At 45.9% G+C, this 20193-nt stretch overlaps 1 long non-coding RNA gene across 1 annotated transcript; it reads right to left on the bottom strand.

Moving 5' to 3' along the window:
* Positions 1-8660: 8660 nt before the first annotated feature.
* Positions 8661-14271, bottom strand: LOC135406970 (uncharacterized). The gene is made up of 2 exons (XR_010426608.1): positions 13740-14271; positions 8661-10534 (listed from the first exon to the last, which is right to left on the bottom strand). It is a non-coding gene; the product is annotated as an uncharacterized LOC135406970 (long non-coding RNA).
* Between the last annotated feature and the right edge of the window lie 5922 nt (positions 14272-20193).

The raw sequence follows: 20193 nt of genomic DNA, 5'->3' as shown, positions 1-20193 counted from the left end.
GGGTGTATGGCAATGGTGTGGAACCACTGGGCTGTTGCCTGTGTACAGCCAAGGCCTTGACTTGGGCTGTTTGGGAAGCCTTACCCATTGTACCCATTCCCCCGGCCCTGACTGGATTTCATTCTCCCTGTCTGGAATGCAGAAGTCATTTCTTCCAGACATTAATACATATATGTAAATAAAGTGAAAATGCAGAGGAAGCAGATGCTGGTCCCCCTCAGTCTAAGATGACCCCTAGTAACTCCTGTCCTATATAGGAGGCTGAAGAAAGGAAAGAAAAATCCCCTCAGCCATCTCTATTTTGCTGGATTATTCTCTACTGAAAAAGTGCAGGCTCCTTTCCACCACCTTCCCCCACTGTCTTTTACTATCCTGCAGCTCCCAGTGCCACTGTTTTGCAGTGTGCATGGCGATGCCCCACCGATTGTGATGCTGTCTGCAGACTCTGTCCAGCTCTTCAGGCTGGTTGGGCTTTCCTGAAGTGCAACACTGGCCATTTCTGGCTCATCTCTCCAGCCTGGGGCTGCTGGAGCTGATAGGGGATTTCCAGGAACCGGCTGGTTTCCCAGCTTTTGCTGTCACTACTGGAGCACAAGGGGCTTCCCGACATGCAGGCTCCTATTTCCGACACTGACTCAGAAGGAAGGCTAAAGGCAGTGGTTTTTTAGCCTGACTCTACCCCAAGAGGTGAAATGTGAGCTTTAAATCCCCTGTTTTAGATGAACTCAGGTCCTCAGATGTTTGTCTTCCTATTTTTCTGCTCCCATTTCTCATACATCAAAGCAGGTCAGTTCAGACTCCCAGCTCTCCCCACCACTGAAGTCATGCAGCTCCTGACAGCCACTTCTTCCCCAGAAAGAGAGTTAGGGCTCTCCTGAAGAAGAAATTTCAAATTTGCTCTACAGAAGAGTTCACTCCATACTTTCCCCTGTTGTCTCTCTGACCATTCTTCGTCCAGCATCTCCATGATCATCAGTTCAGCCAAAGGTGAAATGCTGAGGCTGGCAAGGGTGGATGGGAGGGATCAGCATGAGAAACAGCGATGTTTTCACAGTTACTGGGCAACACAAGGAAGTGTGCTAGTTGTGGAGCTCCTCAGAGCCCTGTTCAGCCCACCATCAGGGGCGAGCCGAGCTGTGAGGCACAGCAGCACTGTGCAACAGGAATCTCCCACCGCAGCCATTCCTCAGGGATTAGTCACTGACTTCCCAGAAAACGAGATCCAGTCCTGAGGGTCTAAAACTTTGCTCTCTGGTTTGTGCAGGGTGGTTGGGGTGATTCCTCTGAAGCAAGCACAGAACTGGTTTAAGCAAGAGCCTTTGGCTTTTTTCCTCCATGCCCCGGCTGAGGACATTTCTTAGCTGCTGGTGGGGGTTGTTCAGAAGGGTAAGAGAGAAAGCGCAATCGAGGCATTAGCCATAAGCAGTAGCAAATGGTTTCAGGTATGTGACTACCAGGGAGTAGTGGCAACTCCTTATTCCTCAGGCTGTGCCTACACTGCTTGAAGCTGTAGTTTACATTAGAGCTGTTTTCTGTCTGCTCTCAATAAGTTAATTAATCCTAAGAGACAAAAACCACAGCAGGGCTAGACTGTATACAATCTGGTTTTCTCCTCACCTTGCCCTCTTTCCCTAGACAAACTACCCTACCACAAGCTCTGACCTGGTCCCCTGTGTTCAGCTGTTTGAAAACATCTATGTAAAAACCTGCAGTAAGGTACTTGAGTTAAATAGATGTGATCAAGTTTGTTGAAATTAGTACCTGACCTCCTATAAAAATTAAATGAGCTTATTCACAGCATCCTGCTGGTAATTTCACTCCTGCAAAACTAAAAACAAATAAAGGCTGTGAAGAGGCTGTCTTGATTAAAAAGCTACCAGCTGCTTAGTGTGTAGCAAGCCTGAGTAAGCAATGGATGGAAAAGAGCAGAACAGATCCTTTCTTGCTCAAGCACCCCACACTAAGCTTTCTTGGCATCTACAAGTCATATCCAGCCCACCTCATACCCCAAGATATGTGTTTTGAGACAGGAGAGACTACGGAAAGCTTTGGAGCAGACAGCTCAGCTGGTCTGTGCAAGGCATTGTGAAACCTCGAGGACTGTTATGCAGGATGTTTGCAGCCCCTTTTCTTCACCTCTGGTGAAGGATTTGATAGGGAATTTAGTCTGAGAAGACAGTGACAAATGACCAGTCTGTGGAAAAGGGATTAGAAAGAAGGGGAAAGGAGAGAAAAGAGAAGATAATAGTGAAGGAATGTTGGTTTTGGAAGAACATTTTAAAGAGGAAGCAGATCATGTAACAGCCATGGGCAATACCACTTGCATCTTTCATTAAAACAAGAGAAACCAGCACTATAATTCACCTTGTAGCGTATCACCAGTCTTGGACAAAGAGGCAGTGGGGGTCAGGGCTGGCTCTGTGTCTGTGCCTCTTGGATAGTCACAAGCCTTCTGCTCCCCCTGTGATTCGATTTACCTAGGAAATGATGACATATCCCTGTGACTATCACTCCACAGCACAGCTTACCGCATAAGATGGCTTTTTTCCTACATTTCTCTTGAAAACAGGGCATAAACCCAGTCTGAGGCTCCATAATACGCAGGCAGTCCTGCTCTGTTCCAGCTCTTCTCAGGGAAGAGGGACAAGTGCTGCCAGCCCATGAAGCACAGTGGCCAGGCATGACTCCAACTCTGAGGTAGCAGCAATGCAATGAGACAATGCAGAAAACAGCTGTGTAAGACCATAATGCCACAGCATGGTGCATAAAGCTGGTATCAGCATCACTTTGATATTACTGAATTTCATTGCATTCAGAATCGCAATTACTGCCCCATTATATGTTGTTCCTGCATCTGGGACTCCTTCCTGTGCTCACAACTTATTTAACTGCCCTGTCTTAATTTGACCTCCAGAAGCACTGAATGCTTCTGTGCCTTCTCCCATGTCTGTTTTCAAACCTATCATTGTCCTGCCACTAACTTTGCACGTCCATTAAAAGGAACCTCATCTCTGATCTGCAGCAGGCACACAGGAGTCATGTAAACCTTTCCGCTTCCTCCAAGGTCAGTGCCTCCTGCTCTGTAACATGGTTCCTTGGGGCACAGTGTTGATTCAAAGTACAAATTCCATCTGGAAGGGATCTGATAGCTCATTGTCTGGCAGTAGTCATTTCCTTTAGGTAAAATGCCTTTTTTTAATACTTGGCAGGGGTGACAGTTTCCAAAACAACTCTCTGCATGGAAGTGTTAGCACGGAGTGCTTTTCTGCTTTGCCTCTGGACTCTCAGTAGGAGATATACAGGGACACTGTTCAGATGGGGACCTCACCACAGAAAGCATGGTCTTCTGTGAGCAGATTCGTGGGGTGTGGCTCTGCCAGGCTCCCCAGTGCCTCCAGGCAGAAAAGCAAAGTCTGTGCCACTTGCCCTTATGGTGTGAGAAAAACGCTGTCAAATGTAAATAGGAAGGCACACCCAGCACTGCTGGAAAGGGAGCTTCAGGAGCTATTAACTCACTCATTTTATTATTATGCTGTTTCTTTCCTAGGTCCTGTATTTCTGTTCCACGAGGTTTTTCAGAGATCTATTTTCTTGGCAAGTCACAGACTCCGGGGACAAGACAGTAAATACAGAATAACCTGGTGTGGACAAGCCCATCTCCTCCAGATGTGGGCTGCTGGGAGACATTGCATCCCAGTGCAGCTGGAAGAGAAGCAGGAAGCTGTAAGGCCACTGCCAAACCATCAAGAAGCCTGGGGCGGGAGGTGGCCCACAGCAGACTCGCCACGCTGGTAACCACCCCCCTCATCATAAAGGGTGGCCTGAATCTCTCCCAGATGTCCACATACCACAGCCTGCTTTTGCTTCCAAGCAACCACAGAAAGATTTATTTGTCTAAAGAAAGGGGAAGCAAGGATTTTAACTCCTCACTACTGCAACCGGTCAGTGGATTGCTCCCTTATGGAGCTACCTACCAGGTGGTCTGAACCTCCAAGTCAGGTAGCCCTGGGACCATGGAATGCTATTACTTAACTCTTCCTTAACTCAGGAGTGATGGAGATCTCCCTCATCACAGGGAGTAACACCATAAATCACTACAGGTTTTCCAGAAATGGTTGAGTCCTGTCAAAGATTTCAGCTAAACCATCTCCCCAGTTTCAGTGCAGCTGTGCTGGAATATCTTTGCTTTGGTTTGTGCTCCAGGCACTCACAAGGAGCAGCTCATTCTTGTTTCTTGGGTCTAAGTCTGTATCTACACAGTGTCCCTTGCACCATGAATGAGAGGCCTTTTGCTTATGCAGGGATATTTCAATTTCCATCACAGGGTCCAAAGAAACTGCCACTGACCATAGGTTTTATTCTTCTGCAGCTCTGCCACCTTGGTATGTGTCACATGGAAAATGCAACCAAAGCAAATACTGATGCTGCAGGAAATGTGCTTGGCACTGCAAAGACATCGTTCTGCTCTCTGCCTTTGTCCAGGAGTTCTGCTCTCACTCTCCATCCCACTGCCCTGGTCTTTCCTGGGTTGTGATGTTTCGCCCTCATAGTCATTGCACTCCATACCTTATGCGGCAAAACCAACCACACTTGTTTTTAGCAACTTTGTCCTAAGTTATGCAACAGGACATTATTTATTACTTTGTAAAACATGTTGAAACTTTGAGACGGTATGGCTACATTTCTACTCTGTGTGACAAACCTTGCCTCCTCTTCTTTGTCAGGAGGACAAAGATTTCTTGTCATGTACACAGAGAAGAAGAGGGTGCAGACTTTACACAAAATGCCTGCAGAAAAAGGCCTGGTTTTTAGGCATTTTCTCATTTTCTGGTGCTTCACTTAGGTTCCTTGTTCAGTGTCTGCAGAAAGTGTCCCATGGTGTGTTTGTTTAACTGCAACTTCAAGTGGTGCTGGGGGACCACAAATGCATTTTACTAATAACAAACACTTCCTATTCTGTTAAGTCACTATGGGACACACATCACTTAGCCTGAATTTTCTTTGTGTCCCACTGCCTGCAGCCCTATTTATCCTTCTCTGGAATTTCTGCTATTGTGCTGAGAGCTGAGAACTCTGTTTGGACTACACTTTTTCAAATACACAAGAACACTTGATGCCATTTTATCACAAATGAAAAATGGAAAAACTTCTATTTCTCAGCAAAATCTTTGGGCCAGGAAACCTAAAGACTTTTGTGATTACAGAGTGGGATACCACACATTTAATTATAGCCATCTAAAAACCATGGCATCTCACCTAAGCTATTTGTCTGGTCTCTCTCTATAATCAGTGAAAGCAGATAAGCCTGTCTGGTGACGACTCATTCCGTCTATTTTAGGGTGGGGTGAATCACCCCTTTGCAGCTGCCTTTCTCTATCTGTTGACTACAGAAGGAATAAAAACAAATCCCTTAGACCAGAGATACTTAATCTGAAGTAGCTAGAGTTACAGCTAGAATCACCCACTCTTGGTAATACTAAGAAGCACAGTCACAGAACACTTTCTGTTGCCTGGATGTTATCCTGTGTGGGGAAAGGATTGCATGATACTAAAAATAAAAGTGATGCATCACCATCTCATCTCACAGGACCCAACTGTTCCTTTTACCCTATTACATTTTCACCTTCTGTATCTTCCTTGGATGCCAGAGGGGTTTTTGAGAACTCAAATAGGTTGTCTGAGTGCAGCAGTGCCAGCTGTCCCAGCCCATGTTCTGCATGCTCCCACAGCTGTGGAGGGAGGTCTCCAGTAGCCACAGCAGGGACGGGTGGAAGAGCTAAAGGGCATTTCCTCAGTGACTCCCAGTTCTGGATTGCTGGCTGACTGCAGAGGCAGGAAGAACATAATGTATGATATAATGTATAGAGTAACTATACATGCAACTAAGCACCACAGCGCCTTTCCTATGACTTTGACCTAGAGCTGCCTCGGCTCTCTATTCTCTTTTGTGCATTAGAGATCACTTTGATCTCACTCACCGGAGCCACACACCAATATATTCCCAGCTTAAATACTAGTCCAAGTGAGATGTGAATCTGGCCCAGCTCCTCACTGTGTTTCTGTCACCACTTTGTTCAGTAAGAACAGCCACAGGGTAAGACACCTTGCCTAGCTCATGTGGCCCAGCTTTCACTGTGGCTGACTGACTGCACCTCCAGATGAGACCTGTGAAGGGACATTGGATATGTGTCGGGGGATCAGCAGATCCCCACAATGGGCATGTGGCTTGGATTAGCCCTGTGGGAATGTCATAGGAAGCTGAAACTGGGTGGGGTGCAGGAAAAGGAAAAAAATCAAGACAAACAGTTTGGAGGGAGGGAAAAGCAAGTAACTGTTTTTTTAACAGCATGCAACATAATTTTATAATTGCTATCTTTATGTCTGTGTAGGTGATGTGTGGTCTTATTACTCTTTTCCTTCTGTCACTGACTGAAATTGTTTAAGCAGTGTGTAAATTACAATTAAAAAGTATCCACACTAGCTTGTCCCAGGGGTTGATTTTGTTACTCAGAAGTACCTGGTCCCAGGCCAAGGTCTTTTCCTCATGATGGCAATGTGCTACGTGGCAAGAGCTTCTGTTTCAGAGTTTTCCATCCGGGCTTTTGAATCCTAGGCAATTGCCAAGCTGCCCGCCAGGCTGGTTAAGATTGCTCAGGGTAGCAGTCCAGAGACTGGTTAGCTAACATTTTCCTACAGTTACATAAGGAGGGTGTAGAATACCAGTTAGGGAGGAAAATTTAAGCTTGTCTCTAAAAGGCAAAGTGAATTTCATCCATCTCACCTGCTATATCTGACCTCATCCTCCACAGCTCACTGTCACTCGATAGCTGTTTTCACCTTTTTTGCTATTGTTGTTGTGAAAACCTCTTGTAAGAGCTCATTCCCTGGCCAAGAATATTTGCTTATTGAGTATTCCTTTATCAGTATTGGCTAATTTGCGGTTTCTCAGTTTGCAGCTTCTTCTTTCTCTTTCTTTCCAGTATGTCCAAACTGGCAGCATCTTCTGCACTGGTTCTGCACTGTGTCTAGTCCCTCCTCACTCTCTTCCCCAGCTCTTCCCTCAGCTACACAGTACCATCTCAACCAGGCAATGCAAATTCAAATTCTTGCCAGACATTTGTTCTAATATTGCTTTTAAAAGAGCAATGATGTGAACTCTGGGATACCTGGGCAAATTCCAGCTGGAAAATCTTGCTTAAAAGAACCTCCTTTAGTAGTGACTGCAGGAAATGTTGTCCTTCCCTCTTTGTCCTACCAAAACTGGGTGCAATCTCTCTGCAGTCAGCCCATCTTTGGCTGAATTTCAATAGGAGGATGCAAATAGGATAAAAATGACTTCACGACAGATTTTTTAAAAAAAAGGTGTCCTCAAATAATTACTATGAGGATCAGTCTAGAGGAAAGCTGTTATTAGCAATTCACATGTGGGTGTTAAGTGTCAACCCCCAAAAACTGCTTTCATGAGTCACCTTAGAGTACCCCAGTGCCTTGATACAAAGAAAAAGTGTATCTGCAAAAAAGTTGTCATGGAAACATAAAAATAGCTCTGGAAGGGATGTTGAAGGGACAGCTAGACTTTTTCCTTGTTACAAGATAAGATCAAATATAATTTAACCATTTCTGACAGATGTTCTGTCTATTCTTTTTATTCTTAGAAACCTCATCAGCTTCTGAAGGCAACCTGCCCCATTAGTTCGATTTTTCTTGAAAGACGGCAGTTTCTAGACAACTGATCATTCTTGTTGGCATCCTTATTCCTCTTAGTCTACAATTTTTTTCTGAAGAACATTTCCCCCCAAGAGACTCAGGTTCTGCGGGTGAACCTCAATTTGAGGTTGAATTTTTACTTTCTGCATCTTATTTATTACATGCCTATGTGGTGTTTACATTTTTGTATCAGTATGGCCCTGCTGGCACATGGTAGGATTGTAACTGCCAGAGCTCCCAGAGAACATATTCTACCTCCAAAAGAGAGTGAATAAAGTGTGAGTACATCATATAGTTCTAATAGAATGCTACAGAGTGGGCCTTCCCTTTCCACAGCTCTGGAAATGCTATGTAGCAGACTAATTTGGATGGCAGGAATTGTGGTAAAATTTAGGTTCTCCTGTTTGAACTGAAGTGATATTAGCTGGGACAAATACCACATCCTTACATGTGGGTTCAGAGTTCACTGCCTGGAGTGACAGATGTGTGTGGAGGAACAGGTCCAGAGGGGCTGTTCCCGTGCTCTCAGAGGTGACACCTTCCCTCTGAGAAGCCAGTGTTTGCGTCATGTGTTTACCTCTGAGCTGGGCTATTGGCAAGGTTCGCGTGCGAGATTATTGATCAGGTTGTGCTGGGAAAGTTGAACCACCCAGAGTCCACAGACTGTTTTGTTTCCTCTTGGAATGTGTCTGCTGAGGGTGGCGTGGCTTCTCATGCTGTCTTAACCACTTTTACTTCTAAGACTTATTTGAAACAAAATTATTGGATAAAACCAGTTGGATTGTTTTATTTAAACTGTTTTACCATTGAAAAACATGTGTTTTCACTGCATGTGCTTTCTGGAGGGAAAAAACTGTGTGATGGTGGTTTTTTTGGTTGGATTTTTTTTTTATTATTATTATTTCTCTTTAAGTCATACACTGAAATGATCTAGTTTGGACATTGCATTCGACTTGCCAGGGAAATGGTGCAATTTTGTTTATTTGTACCTCTGTACTTTTCTGTACTCAGCCTTCTCAGCTGACCTGTATCTCCTGTGATATGATTCCTGCAATATAACTGTCTCTCCTTATCATGATGGATGACAGTGGTATTTACAGTTTGATAAGCTCCTATTTAAGAAACATCTGAACTCCAGCCTCTGGGTTTTAAGGCAAATATTTCAAGATTCAACTTCTCTGCTAGTGAAAAGCTATCTTCTTCCTCCTGAGAAAATTAAATTATAAGGTTCTGTTGAAAAAGAAGTTGGTGCCTTGAGCACCTCTGGATCTTACTGTGGACTTGAGAAATACCCATTTGCAGCAGGGCAGGTGGGATGCCATTCTGTGATGGCACCTGTCTTTTATCAAGGAAATCCCCTTGAAGACATCTCCAGGCACTTACACCACATCTCCTCACCCAGGAGGCTCGCTCCCTTTGCAGGAGGTGGGGATCTTTGAACATACACCTGGATGTGGAAATGATTTGTTGTCCATGAGAAAGCAAAACCCTCTCTGTGTCCTCTGCCAGAGCTTTCTACTGAGCTCGACCCAGTGCCTCGAGGCAGCAGCACCACCCTGCTGCCCATTCCCCTCCATAGCTTCATTCTCCCTGCAGGCGCCTGCTGGGCTCACAGTTGAGCTGAAATTAATTGACAATACTTCTTATCAAGTTCAAAGGGCTGCAGCAATTTCATGTGGCATAGAGGAGAGAGAGTATAGACGGGTAAGAGGCAAGCTTGCTGTCAGCTTTTGTTAGCCACAAAAAAAGGCATTAAAGATCCTTGGCCTTTGCGTAGCAGTGCTGGGCATGTAACCAGTAATTTCAACCTGCTTGTTAACAGATAGATAGATGAAAACTCTGCAAGGTCATGTTGTTTTAGTGCTTAAACAGGCGTTTTACATTTAGTGAGAGGTGAGTGAGTACTGATAGGGTGGAAACCTAGATACTGTTCAAGAAAAAATGTGCCTGGCCAGGAAGGAGAAGAAATCCATACCAAAAGCAGCTTGCAGTGACCCAGAACATCCATTCACATCATGGTAAAGGGTGTGGACTGCCACTACAAGCAGGCCTCAGTGAATTTGTTGCTCGCCTTAGGGAAGGAGAGGACTGCATGCAGGGGTACTGTGCATCCAGGACACATCTGCCTGTGCCAGCTACAAGAGCCAGGCCAGAGGCTTGCACAGTCTCTCCTTCCTCACACTCTCAAGGACATCAGAAGGGCCAGTGGATAAAATGAACCAGGACAGTTTTTGCTGGGTCAGGGTTGTGGCCACCCTTCTTTTGAGGCATAGTAACTGAATATGAGCTTTTCTGTGCTTGCTGCTCCCAGGACACCAACATTTCCTTTCTGAAAAAAATGAGGATCGAACGAACATGCGGGACTCAGAAAACACAGCAGCCAGCCTCTGAGCTACCATGGGCCACACAGCCACTGCAGGTGTCTGAGGGACATGTACCGTGTCCTCTCCTGCATCATCTCTTCAGATGTGCTCCAGAAAAGGATTGGCTCCTCTATGACCAGAGACTGTTGTGTGTCCCCTGGATGTCCATCATACCCAGGCTGGGTCAGAGGACTGAATGTCAAATCAGTAATCACAGGAAAAGGGACTTGTGTCTGTGACTACATCGTTGCACATCAGGAGGACTGAGTAACATGGTTCAAATGGGTCCTGAGGAAAGATGGTGGAAGACCTGGACAGGTGTCCTCTGAGTGGCCAAAGGGGGGAACTTCAGCTGCTTATGTCACACCTGCTTTCCTGTGTCTCCCCTGAGGCTCTGTCTGGGCCTGTCTGAGCACCAGTTCTCCCGTGCCAGCACTTTTCCGTGATATCCTTTCTAGTTTCTGCTGTGAAAAAAATACAGCAGTGAAAATGTTTTTCCCATTTCAAAACAAATGACAATACTAAATGAGAACAAAGGTGATTTCCCTTCCATTCACTAGTAAAGACTGACTTTTCCATAATAAAGTTACACATACCAAATGAAAGGGAACAATATAGTATGCTCTAGATTAAGAAAATGATCATCACCTTCCTCCCTACAGCTGGTACAGACAAGACCTTTGAAACTGTCTGCCTAACATTGTCCCCCCAAGCACGCTGTTCAGCCATCTGGATAAGCTGTCTGATTTTCAGACATTCTGAGCCTTTTACAATTCCCACGTGATTCTGCAAACACAAAATCTTGGCCTCTGAGCCTTGCTGTTAAATTAAGCAGTGCCAGGTCTGGCTGTGATTATTAGAGCTGAGAAAAACCTCCATTTGTGTTCCACTGCATATTAGGCAGAGCTGGCCAGTGTCCCAAGCAGACCTGTGCTAGGTTGATTTTTCAAGAAGATTTGCATGGCTGTACTGAGAATGACACCCAAAAATGTGGCCCCACATATAAAAATACTGTGATTGGACTCTTGTAACTCCAGTATGGATGTAAAATAGGTCTGAAACTGGTGTAGGTACCAGCAGTGGAAGTGGTGAAACAAGTGGCAGTGGAAAAGGCTGCCAGGATATTGACATCTGAGCAATTTGACATGTTCTGAGAAATGGATTTGAATTTATTGAGGTGGATCCACTTACGAAATGGAAGAAAAATTCCTGTTTCAACACATGTTTCTAGTTTGTATACTAAACCGCTTTCGCTTTGATGTTCTGGAATATGCATTTTTCAAATGTGTGTTACAACACAATACACAAACACCCCCATTTTATCAAAATGAAATCTTCATAGGCTTGAGACAAGATTTCTCTTTATAAAATAGATTCAGAAGCTTTGTTCCAGCTTCAAATGAATCAACCAGGAAAATCTTTAAATCTTTCACAGAACAGAATTTTCTTCCTCCAGACATATGTCAGCAGCTGCTGCAGCTGGTGTGTCTGCCTGGATCAAAGGGATTGGGAAGGGGTGGTGAGACGGCGTTGCATTCATCCGGCATGTGATAGCGAGCGCAAGGGTTAGTGCCTGGAATCATGATGTCATCGTATAAATTATAGAAAATCATCAGAGTCAAGGGAGACCTTTGTGCCTCTTTCCTGGTTTGGAGAATATTTATTTTGCAAACTGGCTGTGGAAATATTTAAGTACAAGTCACAGCCAGTCAAACCTTTATATTTTAATGGGAGTTTTGAATTAATCAGGAATAAAGAGTTTAAAAGTTAGACTGATATTTCTGCAGATCTACTCTACTTGCGTATAAAGACTTGAATATTTGAGTCACTAAATGGGATACTTGGCAACAGCAGTGGCTTTTAGGATGATACTCATCTTCTTGTGCTTTGTTTTGTCAAGGAATATTATGCTGTCAAGGTTAATTCAAAGCCATACAGAATCTGGCACCTCCCAGGTTGCTTAGCTTGAACATGGCCAGTGAGTTCATGTGACTTTGAACTCATGCTGCTCTCCTCCCTCAGCTTTAGGTCTCTAATGATGCCTTTTTGTTGATTCATTGCCTGTGAGTGCAGAGATAAGCTCTTATTTTCCTTGTAGCTCAAATCATCTGTGAGCACAATATAGCCAGTATGATTCAGCTGTCTATCAGAGCTCCCTGAGTTTGGAAATGAAGCATTCCATGCCCATCAAGTTCCAGATAATCAACAGGAGAAGAAGTTAAGAAATTACAAGTTACAGTCCTGCTGCTTGAAAGAGAACCAAAATTGGTTCTGGTTTACCTTAACATGCCAGCTTACAGTTTATGGCAGTTCAGTTTTAAAGAGACATTTAGCCATGCCTGCAGCTGGGGTGGGAACCTCCAAAGAAGGGTGGGATAGAAAGAGTGGCAGGCAGTCAGGTCAGCTCTCCTACGCTTGCCATAAGCCCGTTAGTGAGTCAGAGCCCTCACGCCTTAAGTCATTAAAGCCTTGTCTGCCTCCGGCCCTCAGACACATACTGGAAATGTGGGTATCAGCCACCAGTGTTGCAAACTGCATGGGCTTCCTGGAATAGGCATAGTGAGCCACATGGCGGGGAGAACCACAAGCACTGATATTCATGAAGCAGTACAGAAAGCTTTTCTTCAGGACAGATGTCTCGTTTGGGTTTATGAATGTACCCGCCCTAATGCTTTGCAAAATGTCTTTGGTTAGAAAAACACCCTTTTTAAACAAAATGCTGTCATTTTTGATAGAAAAACTCTGTAGATGTAATACTAGGAGTGGGTTCTTCGGAAGGTGAAGGGAATGTTATTGCTCTCTAGAATTATCTAACAAGAGGCTGTGGCTGATCAAAGTGGTACAGTGGTAGAAAAAGAAGGAACAGACACACGCTGGAATGAAGGAACAGACACATGCATTAGAATGAAGGAAAAACTTTTCCATCATGTGGATAAATAAATCTTGGAGAAGGCCCCAGAGATGCAGGGAAATTCCATACTGTGAGATTTTCAGTACTCAGACAGAAAAGTGCCTGAGAAACCCAATCTCACCTACCTGGAGCAGGGTGCTAAACTGCGCAACATCCACTTGCATGTCCACCTCAAAATTATTAATGGTTCTACAGTTGTGACCAGCTGAACCCACATGTCTTTCCCACCCCCACTACCCCCTCTGACAAAAAAAAGGCAATTCCTAAGGAAAAGTCTCTAAAGATGAAGTTACAGGCAGCAGCTAATATTTTTCCAACAAGAAAAGGCAAGAAGAGTAGCAGTTGTCCTGCTCTCCTGGCTCACATCTCCATTCCTAGATATGTGTTGGCTTCTCTATCTTGTTTATTCTGGTGTTCATTGAGCCCCAGCCTGGCAGAGTGTCATCAGGGGGTGGCACAGGCTCAGGGCAAGTCAAGTCTGTTAGATTGAGGATGGTTTGGAAAAGGTGTTTGGAAAAGGTGGGATGCAGCAGAGAAGGAGCCTTCTCCTTCCTTTCAGTCATGGTGACCTGCTTGATTAGCTCAAGACAAGGCATATACCTGCACCCCAGTGAAGTGTCCATGGTGCAGACCATTCAAAAATTAAAAAGCGCAGCACTTCCAGCTACAGCAGCATGCATCATACAGCGATGCTGCTTCTCATTTATCGGGTGACTATCCCTAAGGAACTCACAGCAAATATTAAGAGCGCAAAATACCTGTGTGCTCACGATACAGGCTCTAGAATAGGTTTCACTCTCTTTTCCAGGGAGCAAATCCAGGGGAGCTGTGCAGGGACCTACTCCGTCCCAGACCTGTCACTGCCATCCAGCGGGCTCTGGTGGAAGCGCCGTGCCCTGTGTCCTTCTCTGCCTTTGCCGGGTGGTACCTCCTGTCCCGCCTGTGTGTGTCCCCGCTGTGCTCTGTCCCACTACCGTTAGCAAATAGGGCTGCTGTCACGACACTGCCCAGAGGAGCCCAGGGAACACACGCCCAGCCCTTGTGCAAGGGCGTGTGACCAAGGTGCTGTAGAATCATAGAATCATAGAATTATAGAATCAGCTGGGTTGGAAGGGACCTCAAAGATCATCGAGTCCAACCCATGATCCACTACCACCGTGGTTGCTAGACCATGGCACTAAGTGCCACATCCAGTCTTATCTTAAAAACCCCCAGGGATGGAGAATCCACCACTTCCCTGGGCAGCCCATTCCAATGTCTGATTACCCTTCCTGTACAGAATTTCTTCCTAATATCTAACCTAAACCTTCCCTGGCACAGTTTAAGACCATGCCTTCTTGTCTTGCTGATAGTTGCCTGGGAGAAGAGACCAACCCCCACCTGACTACAACCTCCTTTCGGGGAGTTGTAGAGAGTGATGAGGTCTCCCCTGAGCCTCCTCTTCTCCAGGCTGAACAACCCCTGCTCCCTCAGGCCCTCGTCATAGGACTTGTGCTCAAGTCCCTTCACCAGCCTAGTTGCCCTCCTCTGGACCTGCTCCAGCACCTCAATGTCCTTCCTGAACTGAAGGGCCCAGAGCTGGACACAGTACTTGAGGTGTGGCCTCACCAGCGCTGAGTACAGCGGAAGAATCACTTCCCTGGTCCTGCTGGCCACACTGTTCCTGATCCAGGCCAGGATGCCATGGGCCTTCTTGGCCACCTGGGCACACTGCTGGCTCATGTTCAGCTTCCTGTCAATCAGCACTCCCAGGTCCTTTTCTGCCTGGCTGCTCTCCAGCCACTCTGCCTCCAGTCTGTAGGGCTTCAGGGGGTTGTTATGGCCAAAGTGCAGGACCTGGCACTCAGCCTTGTTGAACCTCATCCCGTTGGAATGAGCCCAACTCTCCTGCCTGACCAGGTCCCTCTGCAGAGCCCTCCTGCCTTCCAGCTGATCGACACTCCCCCCAACTTGGTGTCATCTGCAAATTTGTTGATGGTAGACTCAATCCCCTCATCTAAATTATCAATAAAGATATTAAATAGAACTGGGCCCAACACTGATCCCTGGGGACACCAGTAGTGACTGGATCCCAACTGGATGCAGCACCGTTCACCACCACTCTCTGGGCCCAGCCCTCCAGCCAGTTCCTAACCCAGCACAGAGTGCCCCTGTCCAAGCCGTGGGCTGCCAGCTTTTCCAGGAGAATGCTGTGGGAGATGGTGTCAAAGGCCTTGCTGAAGTCCAGGTAGACACATCCTCAGCCTTCCCCTCATCCACCAGGTGGGTCACCTGATCATAAAAGGAGCAGGTTGGTCAGACAGGACCTGCCCCTCCTAAACCCGTGCTGGCTGGGTCTGATCCCTTGTCCATCCTGTAGGTGCTGTGTGATTGCACTTAGGATGATCTGCTCCATAACCTTGCCAGGCATTGAAGTCAGACTGACAGGCCCGTACTTTCCCGGATCCTCCTTCCGGCCCTTTTTGTGGATGGGTGTGACATTTGCCAACTTCCAATCATCTGGGACCTTCCCAGTGAGCCAGGACTGTTGGTAGATGACAGAGAGCAGCTTGGCAAGCTCTTCTGCCAGCTCCCTCATCACCCTTGGGTGGATCCCATCTGATCCCATAGACTTGTGGGAATCCAAGCAGCTCAGTAGGTCACTAACTGTTTCCTTCTGGATTGCAGGGGGGCTATTCAGATTCTTATGTCCTTCTACAAGCCATGTCCTGAGGACAACCTGTCTTACTGTTGAAAACTGAGGTAAAGAAGGCCTTTTCCTCATCTTTGATAACTATATTCCTGCCCATGTCCAATAAATAATGGAGGTTTTCCTTGCCCCTCCTTTTGCTACTGATGTATCTGTAGATACATCAGTATCTCTAGAAGGACTCTTTGTTATCCTTCACAGAAATGGCTAGATTGAGTTCAAATTGTGCCTTCATCTCTCTAATTTTCTTTCTACATGACCTAGCTATATTCCTAAACTCTTCCTGAGTAGTCAGCCCCTTTTTCCATAGTTGGTAAGCTCTCTTCTTTACCCTAATTTCCTTTAAAATCTCCCTGTTCAGCCAGACCAGTCATCTTCCCCCACCGGCTTGCCTTTCAGCACACTGGGACAGCCTGTGCTTGCTTGTCCATCCCTCCCGGACCCCTTTTTTATCAAGGGTTGTTTCCCAGGGTAACTCTGAACTTGTCTTCTGAATAGGCTGAAATCTGCCCTCTGGAAGCCCAGCATAGATGTTTTATTGATGGCCCTCCTTGCATCCCTGAGTATTGAAAACTGTGCCCCAGACGGCCACCAACCACCACATCTCCCACCAGCCCCTCTCTGTTTGTGAACAGGAGGTCTGGAGGGGCTCCATCCCTGGTAGGCTCATTTACCAGCTGGAGCAGGAAATTATCCTCTATATGCTCTAGGAATCTCCTAGACTGCCTCCTTTCCATTGTGTGGAGTTCCCAGCAGACATCCAGCAGGTTAAAGTCACCCACAAGAACAAGGGCTGGCAATTTTGAGACATCTGCCAGCTGCTTGTAGAACAATTCATCACCCTTATCATCCTGATTGGGTGGTATGTAACAGACTCCCACCAGGATATCAGCCTTGTTGGCCTTCCCCCTGATTCTGATCCACAGGCACTCAACCTTTTTGCTACTGACTTAAAGTTCTACAGTGTCAAGAGACTAACATATAGAGCCACCTCTCCACCTCTCCTACCTTGCCCTTCCCTTCTGAAGAGCTTGTAGCCACCCATGGCACCAGTCTAGCCATGAGAGTCATCCCACCACGTTTTTGTGATGTGACCGTAGGCACTGTGTTTATCCCCTGCCACATGAGGCTATTTAGAGATAGCAGGTTTGGGAGGTCTCTTCCTCAATGAAAGTAATCCAGGGCGTTTTCTGAGCAAGGTATGTGTTTCAACCCCAGCCACTAACTCAACACTACACAGCCTCTCACTCCCTCTGCCACTGTGGGATGGGGAAGAGGACTGGGAAAGAGTGAAGACTCGTGGGCTGAGATAAAGACACTTTTACAGATAAATAAAAGCTGTGCACACAAGCAAAGCAAAACAAAGAATTCATTCACCACTCTCCATAGGCAGGCAGGTGTTCTGCCATCCCCAGGAAAGCCAGTTCCAGGAGACGTAATGGTGACTTGGGAGGACAAACACCATCACTCCAAATGTCCTCTCCTTCCTTCTTCTTCCCTCAGCTTTATATTCTGAGCACAATGCCATACAGTATGGAATGTCCCTGTGGTCAGTTAGGGTCAGCTGCCCCAGCTGTGCCCTCTCCCAAATTCTCTCCCCAGCCATCTCACTGGTGGGGTGGGGTGAGGAGCAGAACAGGCCTTGACCCCGTGCAAGCCCTACTCAGCAGGAACAAAATCATCCCTCTGTTACCAGCACTGTTTCCAGCACAAATCCCACACAGCCCCATACCTGCTACTGTGAAGAAAATTTACTCTACTCCAGCCCAAATCAGCACACAGGACCAGTGCCTACAACAAGGAGACCGGTTACACCCCCATGGAGCAATGAGACCATTTTGCAAGCTCCTGCTTTACGACTGTGCAAACTGCAGGTGTGAATGATTTTCTCCAGACCCAAAGGACCACTCCCGTCTGGCAGCAGCAGAGTGGCCTCTGCTACATCGGGCTGCCCGAGAGACTGCAGCTTTTCCATAGGACGGCTTCCCACCTTAATTAACGATTCAGACCCTGAACCAGAGCTCTGTTCTGCAGACAGAGATGGGAACCGCTGGTCAGGTGGGGACTTAGGCTTCCTGTGTGCTGGAGGAGAGAAAAGCCTGTCTGGGCAGTGACGCAGGGACTGCTTCCCTGCTTCCAGGCATCACTAGAGGGAGACGGAGCACTGTCTCGTGGCACTGCCCAGAGGAAACTCCTTAAGCACCATTTTCCATACCTAGTCTTTCTGTTTGAGATTATTGCTGTGAGATGCGACATGGCGGAGTGTGCCAGGGTACGCCGGACCCAAGGGACCCTCGGTATCTTCTGCGGGGACCCCGCCAGGCTGCCCTTGCTGACACCTGGGGCACTGGGCACGAACACACCCAGTCTGTAAGGCAACGACTGTATTAGGGTCTGTAGGCATCGTGTGAGAGGACACGAGGAAGAGGAGTCAGCTGTGGAGGGCTTGGGATGCTGTAGTGGAAGAGCAGAAAGAGTTCCTACTAAGCAGAAGTGTAAGTGACAACAGGAGGACACAAAGAGCTGAGAATGACTGAATTGCATGGAAAAAAAACAGGTTTTGAAGGAAAAAGTCAGTTCTTACTGAACAATGTTAATATAAATTCAGCCAGGAGTGACTGCTCTTTCCATACACAACGGATAGCCTAGAACTTGGATTAGAGAGTGAGTGAGCAGGAGCTGAGGGGAGCCAGAGGAAAGACAGATAGTGGCAGCCATTCCTGCCTGGTAACATCAGGCAGAGCTGGCTCTTACCTCACAGAACATCTGAAGGTGATGTGTCTGGAAGAAGCTCTTTCATCTCCCAGTCCAAACAACAGAGAAAGACACCTGCATAAGGGAGGTCACCTTCTCCTGGGGCTGATGTCTGAGATAAATGGTGTGATTCATTCTCTTGATCTACTGTCTCTATTGGCTACAGAGGGAGCCTACACACCTCACCTAGAAGAGCAGCTGACTTGCGCTGGATGGACCAAGCATAGCTTTTAATTGGATCTGCTACGCATCTTTGCCCGTTCCACACCAACCTGTTTCTCCTCCATCAAGAATAAGGAAGCACATTTTCCAGCAGGGTGCCTGCCAGGCACAGCAAGGACTGGGCGATGCACTATTATTTTGCATAGCTTTTCTTGGTTTGACTTCACCTGGGTTTAGGTTCTAGTCAGAAGTTCTAGCTGTGTGTTTCTCTCTTGGTAAGAGTTTTCTCCCCATGAATTTATCTAATCACTGTATTCAAATGCCCTTGCAATTTACATTTTGATAAAGAGATGAAGGAAGAAGCTCTTAAAAGCATTTTGAGTGTTATCAATACTCTTACTGTCTCCAAATATTTCAAAATCTTGGAAAAAAACACTGCCAGTAGAACAGATTGCCTAGTTCCGGAGCTGGACTCATCAAAGTTAGTTACAGGATCAAAATTACCTCTCTGATCACATGTGTTTGTCCCTTGGGTGCAAATTCATTTTCAACACATAACACTGGGAGTTTTTGCTGAGCTCTTGAACCACTATGACTGTTGTGTTGTTTCACTGCTGAGGCTCCCAGGAGAGACTTCACAGCATGTGTCTGATATTTTTATCTACAGCTTCCCAAATTTACTCTGGTTAGACATACATTTTTACTTGACACTTCCAAGATAAATACAGTAGTATTGGAAATTTTGCCCCAGAATTTCTTCTATTTCATGAAATAAGGGCTTTTGAGAGAGGTTCATTTTGTGTCCTATTTTGCTTCCTATCTTTTCTTTATTTCTGCATTACATTTACCTCTCCTCTTGCTTTTTCTCAGGACAGATGTGTGGATATAGATGAATCTGCATATCTAAAACATTTGTTTTCTAGTCTTTGTCATGTGGATTGTATTCCCAATTCAAAACATAAGCAAGTTGGAGTGCTTGCATTCTGAAATATGTATGTCATATTACACACAAAGATTATAGCAAACAGCACATAATCCAGCTATCATGCTGTTCTCAGTGGTTTTTTTTCCTCTGGTACATTTTGTTTTTAAATTTATGCCAGTGGTGGTGTAATGCTATCTTATGTATAAAATTGCTACAAATTCTATTTGAGATATTCTGTTGTTTCTTTTGAACTTTGTTTTAGAGATAGTAAGAAAATACCAGTCCCAGTACTGGAAGCAGAAGATGCCTTGGGGACTGGGGGAATTATATCACCCTTTTTTATGAGTGAGCAAATCAATTTTCCCTCTTCTAATTGATTTATCCACTTATCAAATAATGACAACTGCACTGCCACACTACCGTAACTTATAAAATTATTTGAGACCTATGGTCAGGAAGTACATTTATAAGCAAGGACTTATGATTAGAAAGAAACAATTTGTAATATATCAGCTATGAATGTGCTAGGCAAAAGGTTAGGTAAAATGCATGCAATTCTCCTCATATTGCCATCACAGTCCTGGGCAAAAAAAAAAGGCCCCTTTCCGCAAAGAAGCAGCAGTGGATGAAGAGGAGTGAGTGCTACTGTCTGACAAACAGCTGACTCTGCTCTAAGGACCAC

This window comes from Pseudopipra pipra, chromosome Z, assembly GCF_036250125.1.
Source record: "Pseudopipra pipra isolate bDixPip1 chromosome Z, bDixPip1.hap1, whole genome shotgun sequence".
NCBI classification, from domain to species: Eukaryota; Metazoa; Chordata; class Aves; order Passeriformes; family Pipridae; genus Pseudopipra; species Pseudopipra pipra.
The sequence above is the reverse complement of the archived record's forward strand: the minus strand, read 5'-3'. Positions and strand labels throughout refer to the sequence as shown.